This window comes from Arachis hypogaea, chromosome 19, assembly GCF_003086295.3.
Source record: "Arachis hypogaea cultivar Tifrunner chromosome 19, arahy.Tifrunner.gnm2.J5K5, whole genome shotgun sequence".
In the NCBI taxonomy this organism is placed as follows: Eukaryota; Viridiplantae; Streptophyta; class Magnoliopsida; order Fabales; family Fabaceae; genus Arachis; species Arachis hypogaea.
The window spans coordinates 116,696,884-116,716,711 of NC_092054.1; the positions used below are offsets into that span (position 1 = coordinate 116,696,884).

Below are 19,828 nucleotides of genomic sequence, written 5' to 3' on the forward strand. Positions count from 1 at the left end.
AAGCATGTCAGAAGGACACTTTTTGGTCAGTCCTTTATATCTCTCCCAAGCTTCATAGAGGGATTCACCTTCTTTCTGTCTGAAGGTCTGAACATCCACTCTAAGCTTACTAAGCTTTTGAGGAGGAAAGAACTTGGCTAAGAAAGCCTTGACCAGCTTATCCCAAGAGTTCAGGCTATCTTTGGGTTGGGAGTCCAACCACACTCCAGCTCTGTCTCTTACAGCAAAGGGGAAAAGCATGAGCCTGTAGACTTCAGGATCTACTCCATTAGTCTTAACAGTATCACATATCTGCAAGAATTCAGTTAAGAACTGAAAAGGATCTTCAGATGGAAGTCCATGAAACTTGCAGTTCTGCTGCATCAGAGAAACTAGCTGAGGTTTTAGCTCAAAATTGTTTGCTCCAATGGTAGGGATGGAGATGCTTCTTCCATGTAAATTGGAATTAGGTGCAGTAAAGTCACCAAGCATTCTCCTTGCATTATTATTATTTTCGGCTGCCATCTCCTCTTCCTGTTCGAAAATTTCTGAAAGGTGCTTGCTGGATTGTTGTAATTTAGCTTCTCTTAGTTTCCTCTTCAGAGTCCTTTCAGGTTCTGGATCTGCTTCAACAACAATATTCTTATCCTTGCTCCTGCTCACATGAAAAAGAGAGGGAACAGAAAAATAATAATAATAGGGATCCTTTTTGCCCAGGTGTAGAGGTTCCCTTAGGTGAGTAAGGAAGAGATGTTAGTAGATGAATAATAGAATAAGATGAGAGAGAAAGAGGATTTTCGAAAATAATTTTTGAAAAAGAGTTAGTGATTTTTGAAAATTAAAATCAAAAATTAAAATAATTAGTTAATTGGTATGCAAAATTGCTACTCGAGTTGTGAATTGTTGTTCGAAATTGATTCCCTGGCAATGGCACCAAAAACGGATGCACAGAACCATGGTCTAAACATATTTTCACAACTTCGCATAACTAACCAGCAAGTGCACTAGGTCGTCCAAGTAATACCTTACGTGAGTAAGGGTCGAACCCCACGGAGATTGTCGGTATGAAGCAAGCTATGGTCACCTTGTAAATCTCAGTCAGGCGGATATCAAATGGTTATAGAGTTTTCGAAAATAATATAATAAAATAGGGATAGAAATACTTATGTAATTCATTGGTGAGAATTTCAGATAACCGAATGGAGATGCTTTCGTTCCTCTGAACCTCTGCTTTCCTGCTATCTTCATCCAATCAGTCTTACTCCTTTCCATGGCTGGCTTTATGTGATACATCACCACTGTCAATGGCTACTTTCGGTCATCTCTCGGGTAAATGATCCAATGCCCTGTCAGGGCACGGCTAATCGTCTGGAGGCATCACCCTTGTCAATGGCTTCATCTTATCCTCTCAGTTAAAATGGTCAACGCACCCTGTCACGGCACGGCTATTCATCTGTCAGTTCTCGATCATGCTGGAATAGGATTTACTATCCTTTTGTGTCTGTCACTAACGCCCTGCAATCGCGAGTTTGAAGCTCGTCACAGTCATTCATTCATTGAATCCTACTCAGAATACCACAGACAAGGTTTAGACATTCCGGATTCTCTTGAATGCCGCCATCATTCTAGCTTACGCCACAAAGATTCTGATTAAGAGATCTAAGAGATACTCATTCAATCGGAGGTAGAACGGAGGTGGTTGTCAGGCACGCGTTCATAGGGAATGATGATGATTGTCACGTTCATCACATTCAGATTGAAGTGCGAATGAATATCTTAGAAGCGAAACAAGATGAATTGAATAGAAAACAGTAGTACTTTGCATTAATCTTTGAGGAACAGCAGAGCTCCACACCTTAATCTATGGAGTGTAGAAACTCTACCGTTAAAATTACATAAGTGAAAGGTCCAGGCATGGCCGAATGGCCAGCCCCTCTGATCTAAGAACCAGGCGTCCAAAGATGATCAAAGGATCAAAAGATTATCCAAAGATGTCTAATACAATAGTAAGAGGTCCTATTTATAATAAACTAGCTACTAGGGTTTACAGAAGTAAGTAATTGATGCATAAATCCACTTCTGGGGCCCACTTGGTGTGTGCTTGGGCTGAGCTTTGAGTGTTGCACGTGTAGAGGTCCTCCTTGGAGTTGAACGCCAGCTTTTGTGCCAGTTTGGGCGTTCAACTCTGGTTTTGGCTCCTTTTCTGGCGCTGGACGCCAGATTTGGGCAGAAAGCTGGCATTGAACGCCGGTTTTCGTCGTCTATTCTTGGACAAAGTATTAACTATTATATATTTCGGGAAAGCCCTGGATGTGTACTTTCCAACGCAATTGGAAGCGCGCCATTTCGAGTTCTGTAGCTCCAGAAAATTCACTTTGAGTGCAGGGAGGTCAGAATCCAACAGCATCAGCAGTCCTTCTTCAACCTCTGAATCTGATTTCTGCTCAAGTCCCTCAATTTCAGCCAGAAAATACCTGAAATCACAGAAAAACATACAAACTCATAGTAAAGTCCAGAAATGTGAATTTAACATAAAAACTAATGAAAACATCCCTAAAAGTAACTAGATTCTACTAAAAACATACTAAAAACAATGCCAAAAAGCGTATAAATTATCCGCTCATCACAACACCAAACTTAAATTGTTGCTTGTCCCCAAGCAACTGAAAATCAAATAGGATAAAAAGAAGAGAATATACTATAAACTCCAAACTATCAATGAAACATAGCTCCAATCAAATGAGCGGGACTTATAGCTTTTTGCCTCTTGAATAGTTTTGGCATCTCACTTTATCCATTGAGGTTCAGAATGATTGGCATCTATAGGAACTCAGAGTTCAGATAGTGTTATTGATTCTCCTAGTTCAGTATGATGATTCTTGAACACAGCTTCTTTATGAGTCTTGGCCGTGGCCCTAAGCACTTTGTTTTCCAGTATTACCACCGGATACATAAATGCTACAGACACATAATTAGGTGAACCTTTTCAGATTGTGACTCAGCTTTGCTAAAGTCCCCAATTAGAGGTGTCCAGGGTTCTTAAGCACACTCTTTTTTTGCTTTGGATCTTGACTTTAACCGCTCAGTCTCAAGTTTTCAATTGACACCTACACGCCACAAGCACATGGTTAGGGACAGCTTGGTTTAGCCGCTTAGACCAGGATTTTATTCCTTTAGGCCCTCCTATCCACTGATGCTCAAAGCCTTGGGATCCTTTTTATTTGCCCTTGCCTTTTGGTTTTAAGGGTTATTGGCTTTTTGCTCTTGCCTCTTGGTTTTAAGAGGTTTTGGCTTTTTCTACTTGCTTTTTCTTTTTCTTTCTATTATATTTTTTTTTTGCCTATTTTTTTTCTGCAAGCTTTGTTCTTTGCTGCTTTTTCTTACTTCAAGAATCATTTTTGTGATTTTTCAAATTATCAAATAACATGTCTCCTCGTCATCATTCTTTCAAGAGCCAACATATTTAACATTCTTAAACAACAACTTCAAAAGACATATTCACTGTTCAAGCATTCATTCAGAAAACAAGAAGCATTGTCACCACATCAATATAATTAAACTAAGTTCAAGGATAAATTCAAAACTCATGTACTTCTTGTTCTTTTGAATTAAAACATTTTTCATTTAAGAGAGGTGATAGATTCATAGGACATTCATAACTTTTAAGACATAGTTACTAACTACTAATGATCATGTAATGAAGACACAAACATAGATAAGCACATAACATAGAAAATGAAAAACAGAAGAAATAAGAACAAGGAATGAATCCACCTTAGTGATGGTGGCGTTTCCTTCTTGAGGAACCAAAGATGTCTTTGAGCTCTTCTATGTCTCTTCCTTGTCTTTGTTGCTCCTCCCTCATTGCTTTTTGATCTTCTCTTATTTCATGAAGGATGATGGAGTGCTCTTGATGTTCCACCCTTAATTGTCCCATGTTGGAACTTAATTCTCCTAGGGAGGTGTTGATTTGCTCCTAATATTTATGTGGAGGGAAGTGTATCCCCTGAGGTATCTCAGGGATCTCTTGATTTGCAGTCACATGTTCTACCACTGAGCTATAGACCCTTGAGATGAATCTTTCCATCTCCCATGACTCGGAGGTGGAAGCCTTTGTCTTCCCTTCCCCTCTTTTAGAGGTTTAGGTGCCATCAATGGTAATGGAAAAACAAAAAGCTTATGCTTTTACCACACCAAACTTAGAATGTTGCTCGCCCTTGAGCAAAAGAAGAAAGAATAGAAGAAGAAGAAGATATGGAGGAGATGGAGGGATGTGTGTATGGATGTGAGTGGTGAATGGAGAACAGAAGGGATGATCATGAACCTAAGAAAACATGAAAAACAAAAATATAGTTAGATAAATAATCATTGGGTTGCCTCCCAACAAGCGCTTCTTTAATGTCAATAGCTTGACAGTAGGCTCTCATGGAGCCTCACAGATGTTCAGAGTATTGTTGAAACTCTCCAACACTAAACTTAGAGTTTGGATATGGGAGTTCAACACCAAACTTAGAGTTTGGTTGTGGCCTCCCAACACCAAACTTAGAGTTTGACTGTGGGGGCTTGGGTTGACTCTGCTTTGAGAGAAGCTTTTCATGCTTCCTCTCCATGGTTGCAGAGGGAGATCCTTGAGTTTTAAACACAAGGGAGTCCTCATTCCATTGAAGGACTAGTTCACCTCTGTCAACATCAATCACAGCTCTTGCTGTGGCCAGGAAAGGTCTTCCTAAGATGATGGATTCATCCTCTTCCTTTCCAGTATCCAGGACTATGAAATCAGCAGGGATGTAAAGGCCTTCAACCTTTACTAACACGTCCTCTACTTGTCCATATGCCTGTTTTCTTGAATTGTCTGCCATCTCTAATGAGATTTTAGCAGCTTGCACCCCATAGATTCCTAGTTTCTCTATTACAGAGAGGGGCATGAGGTTTATTCCTGAACCAAGGTCACACAGAGCCTTAAAGATCATGGTGCCTATGGTACAAGGTATTATGAACTTCCCAGGATCCTGTCTCTTCTGAGGCAATGTCAGTTGATCCAGATCACTTAGTTCATTGGTGAACAAGGGAGGTTCAACTTCCCAAGTATCAATGCCAAATAATTTGGCATTTAGCTTCATGATTGCACCAAGAAACTTGGCAGTTTGCTCTTCAGTAACATCCTCATTCTCTTCAGAAGAGGAATACTCATCAGAGCTCATGAAGGGCATAAGGAGGTTCAATAGAATCTCTATGGTCTCTAGATGAGTCTCAGATTCCTTTGGTTCCTCAGAGGGAAGCTCCTTATTAGTCACTGGACGTCCCAGGAAGTCTTCCTCCTTGGGATTCACGTCCTCCTCTCCCTCATTGGGTTCGGCCATTTTGCTTATGTCAATGGCCTTGCACTCTCCTTTTGGATTCTCTTCTGTATTGCTTGGGAGAGTACTAGGAGGGATTTCAGTGATCCTCTTACTCAGCTGGCCCACTTGTGCTTCCAAATTTCTAATGGAGGACCTTGTTTCATTCATGAAACTCACAGTGGCCTTGGACAGATCAGAGACTAAGTTTGCCAAATTAGAAGTATTTTGTTCAGAGTTCTCTGTCTGTTGCTGAGTGGATAATGGAAAAGGTTTATTATTGTTAAACCTGTTTCTTCCATCATTATTAAAGCCTTGTTGAGGCTTTTGATCCTTCCATGAGAAATTTGGATGATTTCTCCATGATGAGTTATAGGTGTTTCCATAAGGTTCACCTAAGTAATTCACCTCTGCTATTGCAGGGTTCTCAGGATCATAAGCTTCTTCTTCAGGAGAAGCCTCTTGAGTATTGTTGGATGCAGCTTGCATTCCATTCAGACTCTGAGAAATCATATTGACTTGCTGAGTCAATATTTTGTTCTGAGCCAATATGGCATTCAGAGTATCAAGCTCAAGAACTCCCTTCTTCATAGGCGTCCCATTATTCACAGGATTCCTCTCAGAAGTATACATGAACTGGTTATTTGCAACCATGTCAATGAGTTCTTGAGCTTCTGCAGGCGTTTTCTTTAGGTGAATGGATCCACCTGCAGAAGTATCCAATGACATCTTTGATAACTCAGATAAACCATCATAGAATATATCCAGGATTTTCCATTCTGAAAGCATGTCAGAAGGACACTTTTTGGTCAGTCCTTTGTATCTCTCCCAAGCTTCATAGAGGGATTCACCTTCTTTCTGTCTGAAGGTTTGAACATCCACTCTAAGCTTGCTCAGCTTTTGAGGAGGAAAGAACTTGGCTAAGAAAGCCTTGACCAGCTTATCCCAAGAGTTCAGGCTATCTTTAGGTTGAGAGTCCAACCATATTCTAGCTCTGTCTCTTACAGCAAAAGGGAAAAGCATGAGCCTGTAGACTTCAGGATCTACTCCATTAGTCTTAACAGTATCACATATCTGCAAGAATTCAGTTAAGAACTGAAAAGGATCTTCAGATGGAAGTCCATGAAACTTGCAGTTCTGCTGCATCAGAGAAACTAATTGAGGTTTCAGCTCAAAGTTGTTTGCTCCAATGGCAGGAATGGAGATGCTTCTTCCATGTAAATTGGAATTAGGTGTAGTAAAGTCACCAAGCATCCTCCTTGCATTATTATTATTTCGGCTGCCATCTCCTCTTCCTGTTCGAAAATTTCTGAAAGGTTATCTCTGGATTGTTGTAATTTAGCTTCTCTTAATTTTCTCTTCAGAGTCCTTTCAGGTTCTGGATCTGCTTCAACAAGAATATTCTTGTCCTTGCTCCTGCTCATATGACAAAGAAGAGGGCACAGAAAAATAATAATTATAGAGATCTTTTATACCACAGTATAGGGATCCCTTTGTGAGTGGGAGAAAAGAGGGAGACAAAGAATGTAATGTAATGGAAGAAACACAACTGTGAGAAGGGTAGAGATGTGAGATGAGATGTAAGTAGATGAATAAATAAATAGAATAAGATGGGAGAGGGAGAATTTTCGAAAATAATTTTTGAAAAGGAGTTAGTGATTTTCGAAAATAGTTTTTGAAAAAGGTTAGTATATTTTTTCGAAAAATTTTAAAATCAAAAATAAAAATAATTACTTAATAAAAAAGAAATTTTTGAAAAAGAGGGAAGATATTTTCGAAAATTAGAGAGAGAGAGAGAGTTAGTTAGGTAGTTTTGAAAAAGTTAAGAAATAAACAAAAAGTTAGTTAGTTAGTTGAAACAAATTTGAAAAGATAAGAAGTTAGGAAGTTAGAAAAGATATTTTGAAATCACATTTTTGAAAAAGATAAGATAAAAGGATATTTTGAAAAGATATGATTGAAATTAGTTTTGAAAAAGATTTGAAATTTTTTTTTTAAAATCACAATTAATGACTTGATTCACAAGAAATCACAAGATATGATTCTAGAACTTAAAGTTTGAATCTTTCTTAACAAGTAAGTAACAAACTTGAAATTTTTGAATCAAAACATTAATTGATTATGTTATTTTCGAAAATTTGATATAAAAATAAGAAAAAAATTTTTGAAAAATATTTTTGGAATTTTTGAAAATAACTAAGAAATTTGAAAAAGATTTGATTTTTGAAAAAGATTTTGAAAAAGATGAGATTTTTAAATTGAAAATTTGATTTGACTCATGAAAACAACTAGATTTTAAAAATTTTTGAAAAAGTCAAATCTAATTTTCAAATTTTGATGAGAGAAAAAGGGAAGAGATATTTTTTTGATTTTTGAATTTTTATGATGAGAGAGAAAAACACTAAAAAGATGCAATGCATGAAATTTTTTTTATCAAAACAATGAATGCATGCAAGAATGCTATGAATGTCAAGATGAACACCAAGAACACTATGAAGATCATGATGAACATCAAGAACATAATTTTGAAAAATTTTTAATGCAAAGAAAACATGCAAGACACCAAACTTAGAATTCTTTAATGCTTAGACACTAAGAATCCAAGAATGCATATGAAAAACAAGAAAAGACACAAAACATGCAAATGCAAAGATCAAACAAGAAGACTTACCAAGAACAACTTGAAGATCATGAAGAACACTATGAATGCATGAGAATATTCGAAAAATGCAAGATGCACATGCAATTGACACCAAACTTATAACATGACTCAAGACTCAAACAAGAACACAAAAATATTTTTGATTTTTATGATTTTATGATTTTTTTGTATTTTCTTTTAATTTTTTTCGAAAATTATTGTGAAAAATAAAAATAAGGATTCCAAAATTTTTAATATGAATTCCAGGAATCTTGCCATGTTAGTCTTAAAGCTCCAATCAAAGGGTCAGGCATGGCTTAATAGCCAGCCAAGCTTTAATAAAAATATGAGTGTTATTCAGACATGACAAGCCTAACATGCCCTATCCAGAAGAATTGGGCATGACTCCATTGAGGTGCTTAGTCGAAGACCAATCCCAAAGCAGTTTGGGTATGGCTTTACAGCCAGATAGGCTTCAACATGCTTCATGAAACACTAGAATTCATTCTTAAAAATTCTGAAGAAAAATAATATTTTTGAAAACATTTTTTTTCGAAAACAGATGAAAAAAAAATTTTTTTTTTGAAATTTTTTTTTTGAAAACAAACAAAAAGAAAAATACCTAATCTGAGCAACAAGATGAACCATCAGTTGTCCAAACTCGAACAATCCCCGGCAACGGCGCCAAAAACTTGGTATGCGAAATTACTACTCGGGTTGTGAATTGTTGTTCGAAATTGATTCCCTGGCAATGGCACCAAAAACGGATGCACAGAACCATGGTCTAAACATATTTTCACAACTTCGCATAACTAACCAGCAAGTGCACTGGGTCGTCCAAGTAATACCTTACGTGAGTAAGGGTCGAATCCCACGGAGATTGTCGGTATGAAGCAAGCTATGGTCACCTTGAAAATCTCAGTCAGGCGGATATCAAATGGTTATAGAGTTTTCAAAAATAATATAATAAAATAGGGATAGAAATACTTATGTAATTCATTGGTGAGAATTTCAGATAAGCGAATGGAGATGCTTTCGTTCCTCTGAACCTCTGCTTTCCTGCTATCTTCATCCAATCAGTCTTACTCCTTTCCATGGCTGGCTTTATGTGATACATCACCACTGTCAATGGCTACTTTCGGTCATCTCTTGGGAAAATGATCCAATGCCCTGTCACGGCACGGCTAATCGTCTGGAGGCATCACCCTTGTCAATGGCTTCATCTTATCCTCTCAGTGAAAATGGTCAACGCACCCTGTCACGGCACGGCTATTCATCTGTCGGTTCTCGATCATGATGGAATAGGATTTACTATCCTTTTGCGTCTGTTACTAACGCCCTGCAATCGCGAGTTTGAAGCTCGTCACAGTCATTCATTCATTGAATCCTACTCGGAATACCACAGACAATGTTTAGACTTTCCAGATTCTCTTGAATGCTGCCATCATTCTAGCTTACGCCACGAAGATTCTGATTAAGAGATCTAAGAGATACTCATTCAATCGGAGGTAGAACGGAGGTGGTTGTCAGGCACGCGTTCATAGGGAGTGATGATGATTGTCACGTTCATCACATTCAGATTGAAGTGCGAATGAATATCTTAGAAGCGAAACAAGATGAATTGAATAGAAAACAGTAGTACTTTGCATTAATCTTTGAGGAACAGCAGAGCTCCACACCTTAATCTATGGAGTGTAGAAACTCTACCGTTAAAATTACATAAGTGAAAGGTCCAGGCATGGCCGAATGGCCAGCCCCTCTGATCTAAGAACCAGGCATCCAAAGATGATCAAAGGATCAAAAGATAATCCAAAGATGTCTAATACAATAGTAAGAGGTCTTATTTATAATAAACTAGCTACTAGGATTTACAGAAGTAAGTAATCGATGCATAAATCCACTTCTGGGGCCCACTTGGTGTGTGCTTGGGATGAGCTTTGAGTGTTTCACGTGTAGAGGTCCTCCTTGAAGTTGAACGCCAGCTTTTGTGCCAGTTTGGGCGTTCAACTCTGGTTTTGGCTCCTTTTCTGGCGCTGGACGCCAGATTTGGGCAGAAAGCTGGCGTTGAACGCCAGTTTGCATCGTCTATTCTTGGCCAAAGTATAGACTATTATACATTGCTGGAAAACCCTGGATGTCTACTTTCCAACGCAATTAAAAGCGCGCCATTTCGAGTTCTGTAGCTCCAGAAAATTCACTTTGAGTGTAGGAAGGTCAGAATCCAACAGCATCAGCAGTCCTTCTTCAACCTCTGAATCTGATTTCTGCTCAAGTCCCTCAATTTCAGCCAGAAAATACCTAAAATCACAGAAAAACACACAAACTCATAGTAAAGTCCAGAAATGTGAATTTAACATAAAAACTAATGAAAACATCCCTAAAAGTAACTAGATTCTACTAAAAACATACTAAAAACAATGCCAAAAAGCGTATAAATTATCCGCTCGTCATTAATTAAAAAGAAATTTTTGAAAAAGAGGGACATATTTTCAAAAATTAGAGAGAGAGAGGGTTAGTTAGGTAGTTTTGAAAAAGATAAGAAACAAACAAAAAGTTAGTTAGTTAGTTGAAACAAATTTGAAAATCAATTTTGAAAAGATAAGAAGATAGGAAGTTAGAAAAGATATTTTAAAATCAAATTTTTGAAAAAGATAAGATAAGAAGATATTTTTGAAAAGATATGATTGAAATTAGGTTTGAAAATGATTTGATTTTTAAAATCACAATTAATGACTTGATTCACAAGAAATCACAAGATATGATTCTAGAACTCAAAGTTTGAATCTTTCTTAACAAGTAAGTAACAAACTTGAAATTTTTGAATCAAAACATTAATTGATGATGATATTTTCGAAAATTATGTGATAAAGATAAGAAAAAGATTTTTGAAAAATATTTTTAAAATTTTCGAAAATAACTAAGAAAAATGAAAAAGATATGATTTTTGAAAAAGATTTTGAAAAAGATAAGATTTTCAAATTGAAAATTTGATTTGACTCATGAGAAACAACTAGATTTTAAAAATTTTTGAAAAAGTCAACTCAAATTTTCGAATTTTATGAGAGAAAAAGGGGAAGATATTTTTTTTTATTTTTGAATTTTTAATGATGAGAGAGAAAAACAATGAAAATGCTCAATGCATGGAGATTTTAGATCAAAACAATGAATGCATGCAAGAATGCTATGAATGTCATGATGAACACCAAGAACACTTTGAAGATCATGATGAACATCAAGAATATATTTTTGAAAAATTTTATATGCAAATAAAACATGCAAGACACCAAACTTAGAAATCTTTCATGTTCAGACACTATGAATGCAAACATGCACATGAAAAACAAGAAAAGATGCAAAACAAGAAAACATCAAGATCAAACAAGAAGACTTACTAAGAACAACTTGAAGATCATGAAGAACACTATGAATGCATGATTTTTTTGAAAAATGCAAGATGAACATGCAATTGACACCAAACTTACAATTTGACTCAAGACTCAAACAAGAAACATGAAATATTTTTTATTTTTATGATTTTCTAATTTTTTTTTTTTGGTATTTTTTGAAAATTAGTGTAAAAAAGAAAAATAAGGATTCCAAAATTTTTAATATGAATTCCAGGAATCTTGCAATCTTAGTCTAAAGCTCCAATTTGAGGGTTAGGCATGGCTTAATAGCCAGCCAAGCTTTAGAAGATATTGATATTTTTTCTGTATAGAGCAACTAAGTGTGTGAGGATCAACAAACTCTTGTGATGATAAGTTGAAACCCCAGTTCAAAAGATTAGACATGGCTTACAACCAGCTAGGATTCAACAAATCATCATGAAACACTAGAATTCATTCTTAAAAATTCTGAAGAACATAATAAAAATTTTTGAAAAGAATTTTTTTATTTTTTTTTCGAAAACAGATGAGAAATTTTTGAAAGATTTTTAAAAAATTTTTGAAAATAAAACAAAAAGAAAATTACCTAATCTGAGCAACAAGATGAACCGTCAGTTGTCCAAACTCGAACAGTCCCCAGCAACGGTGCCAAAAACTTGGTGCACGAAATTGTGATCTCAGGCAACGGCGCCAAAAACTCTGTACGCACGTCTTAATAAATTGGTTTTCATTCACAACTTCGATACAACTAACCAGCAAGTGCACTGGGTCGTCCAAGTAATAAACCTTACGTGAGTAAGGGTCGATCCCACGGAGATTGTTGGTATGAAGCAAGCTATGGTCACCTTGTAAATCTCAGTCAGGCGGATATCAAAAAGTTATGGAGTTTTCGAATTTTAATAATAAATAGAAAATAAGTATAGAAATACTTATGTAATTCGTTGGTTAGAATTTCAGATAAGTGGTGCACGAAATTGTGATCTCTGGTAATGGCTCCAAAAACATGGTGCTCTAATCTCAATTCATAATTTGTCACAACTTCGATACAACTAACCAGCAAGTGCACTGGGTCATCCAAGTAATAAACCTTACGTGAGTAAGGGTCGATCCCACGGAGATTGTTGGTATGAAGCAAGCTATGGTCACCTTGTAAATCTCAGTCAGGCGGATATAAAAGAGTTATGGTGTTTTCAAAAATAAATAATAAAAGCAGGATAGAAATACTTATGTAAATCATTGGTGAGAATTTCAGATAAGCGCATAGAGATGCGTTCGTTCCTCTGAACCTCTGCTTTTCTGCTGCCTTCATCCAATCAATCCTACTCCTTTCCATGGCTGGCTTTATGTAAGGGCATCACCGTTGTCAATGGCTACATCCCATCCTCTTGTGAAAATTGTCCAAATGCTCTGTCACAGCATGGCTAATCATCTAAGGTTCTCGATCATGCTGGAATAGGATTCACACTCCTTTTGCGTCTGTCACTACGCCCAGCATTCGCGAGTTTGAAGCTCGTCACAGTCATTCAATCCCTGAATCCTAGTCGGAATACCACAGACAAGGTTTAGACTTTCCGGATTCTCATGAATGCCGCCATCAATCTAGCTTATACCACGAAGATTCTGATTAAGAGATCCAAGAGATACTCATTCAATCTAAGGTAGAACGGAAGTGGTTGTCAGGCACGCGTTCATAGGGAATGATGATGATTGTCACGTTCATCACATTCATGTTGAAGTGCGAATGAATATCTTAGAAGCGGAATAAGTTGAGTTGAATAGAAAAACAGTAGTACTTTGCATTAATTCATGAGGAACAGCAGAGCTCCACACCTTAATCTATGGAGTGTACAAACTCTACTGTTTGAAAATACATAAGTGAAAGCTTCAGGAATGGCCGAATGGCCAGCCCCTCTGATCTAAGAACTAGGCGTCCAAAGATGATCCAAAGATCAAAAGATAATCCAAAGATGTCTAATACAATAGTAAAAAGTCCTATTTATAATAAACTGGCTACTAGGGTTTACAGAAGTAAGTAATTGATGCATAAATCCACTTCCGGGGCCCACTTGGTGTGTGCTTGGGCTGAGCTTGAATGTTCCACGTGTAGAGGCTCTTTCTGGAGTTGAACGCCAAGTTGTAACGTATTTCTGGCATTCAACTCTGGTTTGTGACTTGTTTCTGGCATTTAACTCCAGACAGCAGCGTAGAACTGGCGTTCAACGCCCTTTTACGTCGTCTAAACTCGTTCAAAGTATGAACTATTATACATTTCTGGAAAGCCCTGGATGTCTACTTTCCAACGCAATTAGAAGCGCGCCATGTTGAGTTCTGTAGCTCCAGAAAATTTACTTTGAGTGCAGGGAGGTCAGAATCCAATAGCATCAGCAGTCCTTCTTCAACCTCTGAATCTGATTTTTGCTCAAGTCCCTCAATTTCAGCCAGAAAATACCTGAAATCACAGAAAAACACACAAACTCATAGTAAAGTCCAGAAATGTGAATTTAACATAAAAACTAATGAAAACATCCCTAAAAGTAACCAGATTCTACTAAAAATATACTAAAAACAGTGCCAAAAAGCGTATAAATTATCCGCTCATCAATAAGCGTATAGAGATGCATTTGTTCCTCTGAATCTCTGCTTTCCTGCTGTCTTCACCCAATCAATCTTACTCCTTTCCATGGCTGGCTTTATGCAAGGACATCACCATTGTCAATGGCTACTTTTAATCCTCTTTGGAAAATGGTCTGATGCGCTGTCACTGCATGGCAAATCGTCTAGAGGCATCACCCTTGCCAATGGCTGTATCCTATCCTCTTGTGAAAATGGTCCAAATGCTCTGTCACAGCACGGCTAATCATTTGAGGTTCTCGATCATGCTGGAATAGGATTCACCCTCATTTTGCGTCTGTCACTACGCCCAGCAATCGCGAGTTTGAAGTTCGTCACAGTCATTCAATCCCAGAGCCCTACTCGGAATACCACAGACAAGGTTTAGACTTTTCGGACTCTCATGAATGCCACCATCAATCTAGCTTATACCACAAAGATTCTGATTAAGAGATCCAAGAGATACTCATTCAATCTAAGGTGGAACGGAAGTGGTTGTCAGGCACGCGTTCGTGGGGGAATGATGATGATTGTCACGTTCATCACATTCAGGTTGAAGTGTGAATGAATATCTTAGAAGCGGAATAAGTTGAATTGAATAGAAAAACAGTAGTACTTTGCATTAATTCATGAGGAACAGCAGAGCTCCACACCTTAATCTATGGAGTGCAGAAACTCTACCGTATGAAAATACATAAGTGAAAGGTTCAGGCATGGCCGAATGGCCAGCCCCTCTGATCTAAGAACCAGACGTCCCAAGATGTCTAATACAATAGTAAAAAGTTCTATTTATAATAAACTAGCTACTAGGGTTTACAGAAGTAAGTATTGATGCATAAATCCACTTCCGGGGCCCACTTGGTGTGTGATTGGGCTGAGCTTGAATGTTACACGTGGAGAGGCTCTTTCTGGAGTTGAACGCCAGGTTGTAATGTATTTCTGACGTTCAACTCTGGTTTGTGACGTGTTTCTGGCGTTTAACTCCAGACAGCAGCGTAGAACTGGCGTTCAACGCCCTTTTACATCATCTAAACTCGGTCAAAGTATGGACTATTATACATTGCTGGAAAGCCCTGGATGTCTACTTTCCAACGCAATTGGAAGTGCGCCATTTTGAGTTCTGTAGCTCCAGCAAATTCACTTTGAGTGCAGGGAGGTCAGAATCCAACAACATCAGCAGTCCTTCTTCAACCTCTGAATCTGATTTTTGCTCAAGTCCCCCAATTTCAGCTAGAAAATACCTGAAATCGCAGAAAAACATACAAACTCATAGTAAAGTCCAGAAATGTGAATTTAGCATAAAAACTAATGAAAACATCCCTAAAAGTAACTAGATCCTACTAAAAACATACTAAAAACAATGCCAAAAAGCGTATAAATTATCCCCTCATCAATAGCATTCAGAGTATCAATTTCAAGAACTCCCTTCTTCATAGGCGTCCCATTACTCACAGGATTCCTCTCAGAAGTGTACATGAACTAGTTATTAGCAACCATGTCAATGAGTTCTTGAGCTTCTGCAGGCATTTTCTTTAGGTGAATGGATCCACCTGCAGAAGTATCCAATGACATCTTAGCTAATTCAGACAGACCATCATAGAATATATCCAAGATGGTCCATTCTGAAAGCATGTCAGAAGGACACTTTTTTGTCAGTTCTTTGTATCTCTCCCAAGCTTCATAGAGGGATTCACCTTCTTTCTGTCTGAAGGTCTGAACATCCACCCTAAGCTTACTCAGCTTTTGAGGAGGAAAGAACTTGGCTAAGAAAGCCTTGACCAGCTTATCCCATGAGTTCAGGCTATCTTTGGGTTGAGAGTCCAACCACACTCTAGCTCTGTCTCTTATAGCAAAAGAGAAAAGCATAATCCTATAGACTTCAGGATCTACTCCATTAGTCTTAACAGTATCACAGATCTGCAAAAATTCAGTTAAGAACTGAAAAGGATCTTCAGATGGAAGTCCATAAAACTTGCAGTTCTGCTGCATCAGAGAAACTAATTGAGGTTTAAGCTTAAAATTGTTTGCTCCAATGGTAGGGATGGAGATGCTTCTTCCATGTAAATTGGAATTAGGTGCAGTAAAGTCACCAAGCATCCTCCTTGCATTATTATTATTTTCGGCTGCCATCTCCTCTTCCTGTTCGAAAATTTCTGAAAGGTGCTTGACGGATTGTTGTAATTTAGCTTCTCTTAGTTTCCTTTTCAGAGTCTTTTTAGGTTCTGGATCTGCTTCAACAAGAATATTCTTATCATTGCTCCTGCTCATATGAAAAAGAGGGACAGAAAAACAATAATAATAGGGATCCTTTTTACCACAGTATAAAGGTCCCTGTGTGAGTAGAAGAAAAGAAGAAGAGAAAATCTGAACTTAGAGAGAGAGGGTTTGGATTTTTGTGAGATGAAGTGTTAGTAGATGAATAAATAAATAGAAGGAGATGAGAGAGAAAGAGGATTTCGAAAATAATTTTTGAAAAAGAGTTAGTGATTTTCGAAAATAGTGTTTGAAAAAGGTGAGTAATTTTCGAAAATTAAGATCAAAAATTAAAATAATTAGTTAATTAAAAAGAAATTTTGAAAAAGAGGGAAGATATTTTCGAAAATTAGAGAGAGAGAGAGAGAGAGTTAGTTAGGTAGTTTTGAAAAAGATAAGAAACAAACAAAAAGTTAGTTAGTTAGTTGAAACAAATTTTAAAATCAATTTTGAAAAGATAAGAAGATAAGAAGTTAGAAAGGATATTTTAAAATCAAATTTTGAAAAAGATAAGATAAAGAGATATTTTTGAAAAGACATGATTGAAATTAGTTTTGAAAAAGATTTGATTTTTTTAAAATCACAATTAATGACTTGATTCACAAGAAATCACAAGATATGATTCTAGAACTTAAAGTTTGAATCTTTCTTAACAAGCAAGTAACAAACTTGAAATTTTTGAATCAAAATATTAATTGATGATGATATTTCGAAAATTATGTGATAATATTAAGAAAAATATTTTTGAAAAATATTTTAAAAATTTTCGAAAATAAATAAGAAGAGTGAAAAAGATATGATTTTTGAAAAAGATTTTGAAAAAGATAAGATTTTAAAATTGAAAATTTGATTTGACTCATGAAAACAACTAGATTTTTTAAAATTTTTGAAAAATTCAAATCTAATTTTCGAAATTTTAAGAGAAGAAAAAGGAAAGATATTTTTTTTTTTTGAATTTTTAATGATGAAAGAGAAAAATTAAAACGTCATTTTCATGTTTTTCTCTTTTCTTTTTGAATCAAAACAAGGAATGCATGCAAGAACACTATGAATGTCAAGATGAACACCAAGAACACTTTGAAGATCATGATGAACATCAAGAACTTATTTTTGAAAATTTTTTTATGCAAAGAAAACATGCAAGACACCAAACTTAGAAATTTTTCATGTATAGACACTATGAATGCAAAAATGCACATGAAAAACAAGAAAAGACACAAAACAAGAAAACATCAAGATCAAACAAGAAGACTTACCAAGAACAACTTGAAGATCATGAAGAACACTATGAATGCATGAATTTTCGAAAAAAAATGCAAGATGAACATGCAATTGACACCAAACTTATAACATGACACATGACTCAAACAAGAAACACAAAAATAATTATTTTTTTTTTGATTTTATCATTTGAAAAAAAAATAAGGATTCCAAAATTTTTAATATGAATTCCAGGAATCTTGCACTCTTATTCTAAAGCTCCAATCTGAGGGTTAGACATGGCTTAATAGCCAGTCAAGCTTTAGTATGTAACTCAGACATGCCACAGCTGACATTCCAACTGACTTGCCTCTATGCTGATGGTTGGAAGCCCCTATCCAAAAGAATTAGACATGGCTTTACAGCCAGCCAGGCTTCAACATGCTTCATGAAACACTAGAATTCATTCTTAAAAATTCTGAAGAAAAATATATTTTGAAAACATTTATTTTAAAATATATTTTTTTTTCGAAAACAAAGGAGAAATTTTTGAAAAATTTTTGAAAATAAAACAAAAAGAAAATTACCTAATCTAAGCAACAAGATGAACCGTCAGTTGTCCAAACTCAAACAATCCCCGGCAACGGCGCCAAAAACTTGGTGTACGAAATTGTGATCTCAGGCAACGGTGCCAAAAACTCTGTGCACACGTCTTAATAAATTGTTTTTCATTCACAACTTCGATACAACTAACCAGCAAGTGCACTGGGTCGTCCAAGTAATAAACCTTACGTGAGTAAGGGTCGATCCCACGGAGATTGTTGGTATGAAGCAAGCTATGGTCACCTTGTAAATCTCAGTCAGGCGGATAATGATTGATTATGGAGTTTTCAAAAATAATACTAATTAAACAGAAAATAAAGATAGAAATACTTATGTATATCACTGGTGAGAATTTCAGATAAGCGCATAGAGATGCTTTCGTTCCTCTGAACCTCTGCTTTCCTGCTGTCTTCCTCCAATCAATCCTACTCCTTTCCATGGCTGGCTTTATGTAAGGACATCACCATTGTCAATGGCTACTTTTGATCCTCTCTGGAAAATGGTCCGATGCGCTGTCATTGCATGGCTAATCGTCTGGAGGCATCACCGTTGTCAATGGCTGCGTCCCATCCTCTTGTGAAAATGGTCCAAATGCTCTGTCACATCACGGCTAATCATCTGAGGTTCTCGATCATGCTGGAATAGGATTCACCCTCCTTTTGCGTCTGTCACTACGCCCAGTAATCGCGAGTTTGAAGTTTGTCACAGTCATTCAATCCCAGAGTCTTACTCGGAATACCACAGACAAGGTTTAGACTTTCCGGACTCTCATGAATGCCGCCATCAATCTAGCTTATACCACGAAGATTCTGATTAAGAGATCCAAGAGATAATCATTCAATCTAAGGTAGAACGGAAGTGGTTGTCAGGCACGCCTTCATAGGGAATGATGATGATTGTCATGTTCATCACATTCATGTTGAAGTGCGAATGAATATCTTAGAAGCGGAATAAGTTGAGTTGAATAGAAAAATAGTAGTACTTTGCATTAATCTTTGAGGAACAGCAGAGCTCCACACCTTAATCTATGGAGTGTAGAAACTCTACCGTTAAAAATACATAAGTGAAAGGTCCAGGCATGGCCGAATGGCCAGCCCCCAAAACGAGATCACAGGATCAAAAATACAATCCAGGATGTCAAATACAATAGTAAAAAGTCCTATTTATACTAAACTAGTTACTAGGGTTTACAGAAGTAAGTAATTGATGCATAAATCCACTTTCGGGGCCCACTTGGTGAGTGCTTGGGCTGAGCTTGAATGTTGCACGTGCAGAGGCTCTTTCTGGAGTTGAACACCAGGTTGTAACGTATTTCTGGCGTTCAACTTTGGTTTGTGACGTGTTTCTGGCGTTTAACTCCAGACAGCAGCGTAGAACTGGCGTTCAACGCCCTTTTACGTCATCTAAACTCGGTCAAAGTATGGACTATTATACATTGCTGGAAAGCCCTGAATGTCTACTTTCCAACGCAATTAGAAGTGCGCCATTTTGAGTTCTGTAGCTCCAGAAAATCCACTTTGAGTGCAGGGAGGTCAGAATCCAACAGCATCAGCAATCCTTCTTCAACCTCTGAATCTGATTTTTGCTCAAGTCCCTCAATTTCAGCCAGAAAATACCTGAAATCACAGAAAAACACACAAGCTCATAGTAAAGTCCAGAAATGTGAATTTAACATAAAAACTAATGAAAACATCCCTAAAAGTAACTAGATTCTATTAAAAACATACTAAAAACAATGCCAAAAAGCGTATAAATTATCCGCTCATCAATGAGAAACAATAAAAATGCAACTAAGATCAAATAAACAATGCATGCAAGAC

At 36.9% G+C, this 19,828-nt stretch overlaps 3 non-coding genes across 3 annotated transcripts; all 3 read left to right on the plus strand.

The window, feature by feature from the left end:
- LOC112780213 (small nucleolar RNA R71) lies at positions 1-108 on the plus strand. Its single transcript, XR_003191065.1, has one exon. It is a non-coding gene; the product is annotated as a small nucleolar RNA R71 (small nucleolar RNA).
- A 5,990-nt stretch (positions 109-6,098) lies between these two features.
- On the plus strand, positions 6,099-6,206 carry LOC112782044 (small nucleolar RNA R71). Its single transcript, XR_003192787.1, has one exon. It is a non-coding gene; the product is annotated as a small nucleolar RNA R71 (small nucleolar RNA).
- A 9,372-nt stretch (positions 6,207-15,578) lies between these two features.
- Positions 15,579-15,686, plus strand: LOC112780818 (small nucleolar RNA R71). Its single transcript, XR_003191631.1, has one exon. It is a non-coding gene; the product is annotated as a small nucleolar RNA R71 (small nucleolar RNA).
- Positions 15,687-19,828: the final 4,142 nt, after the last annotated feature.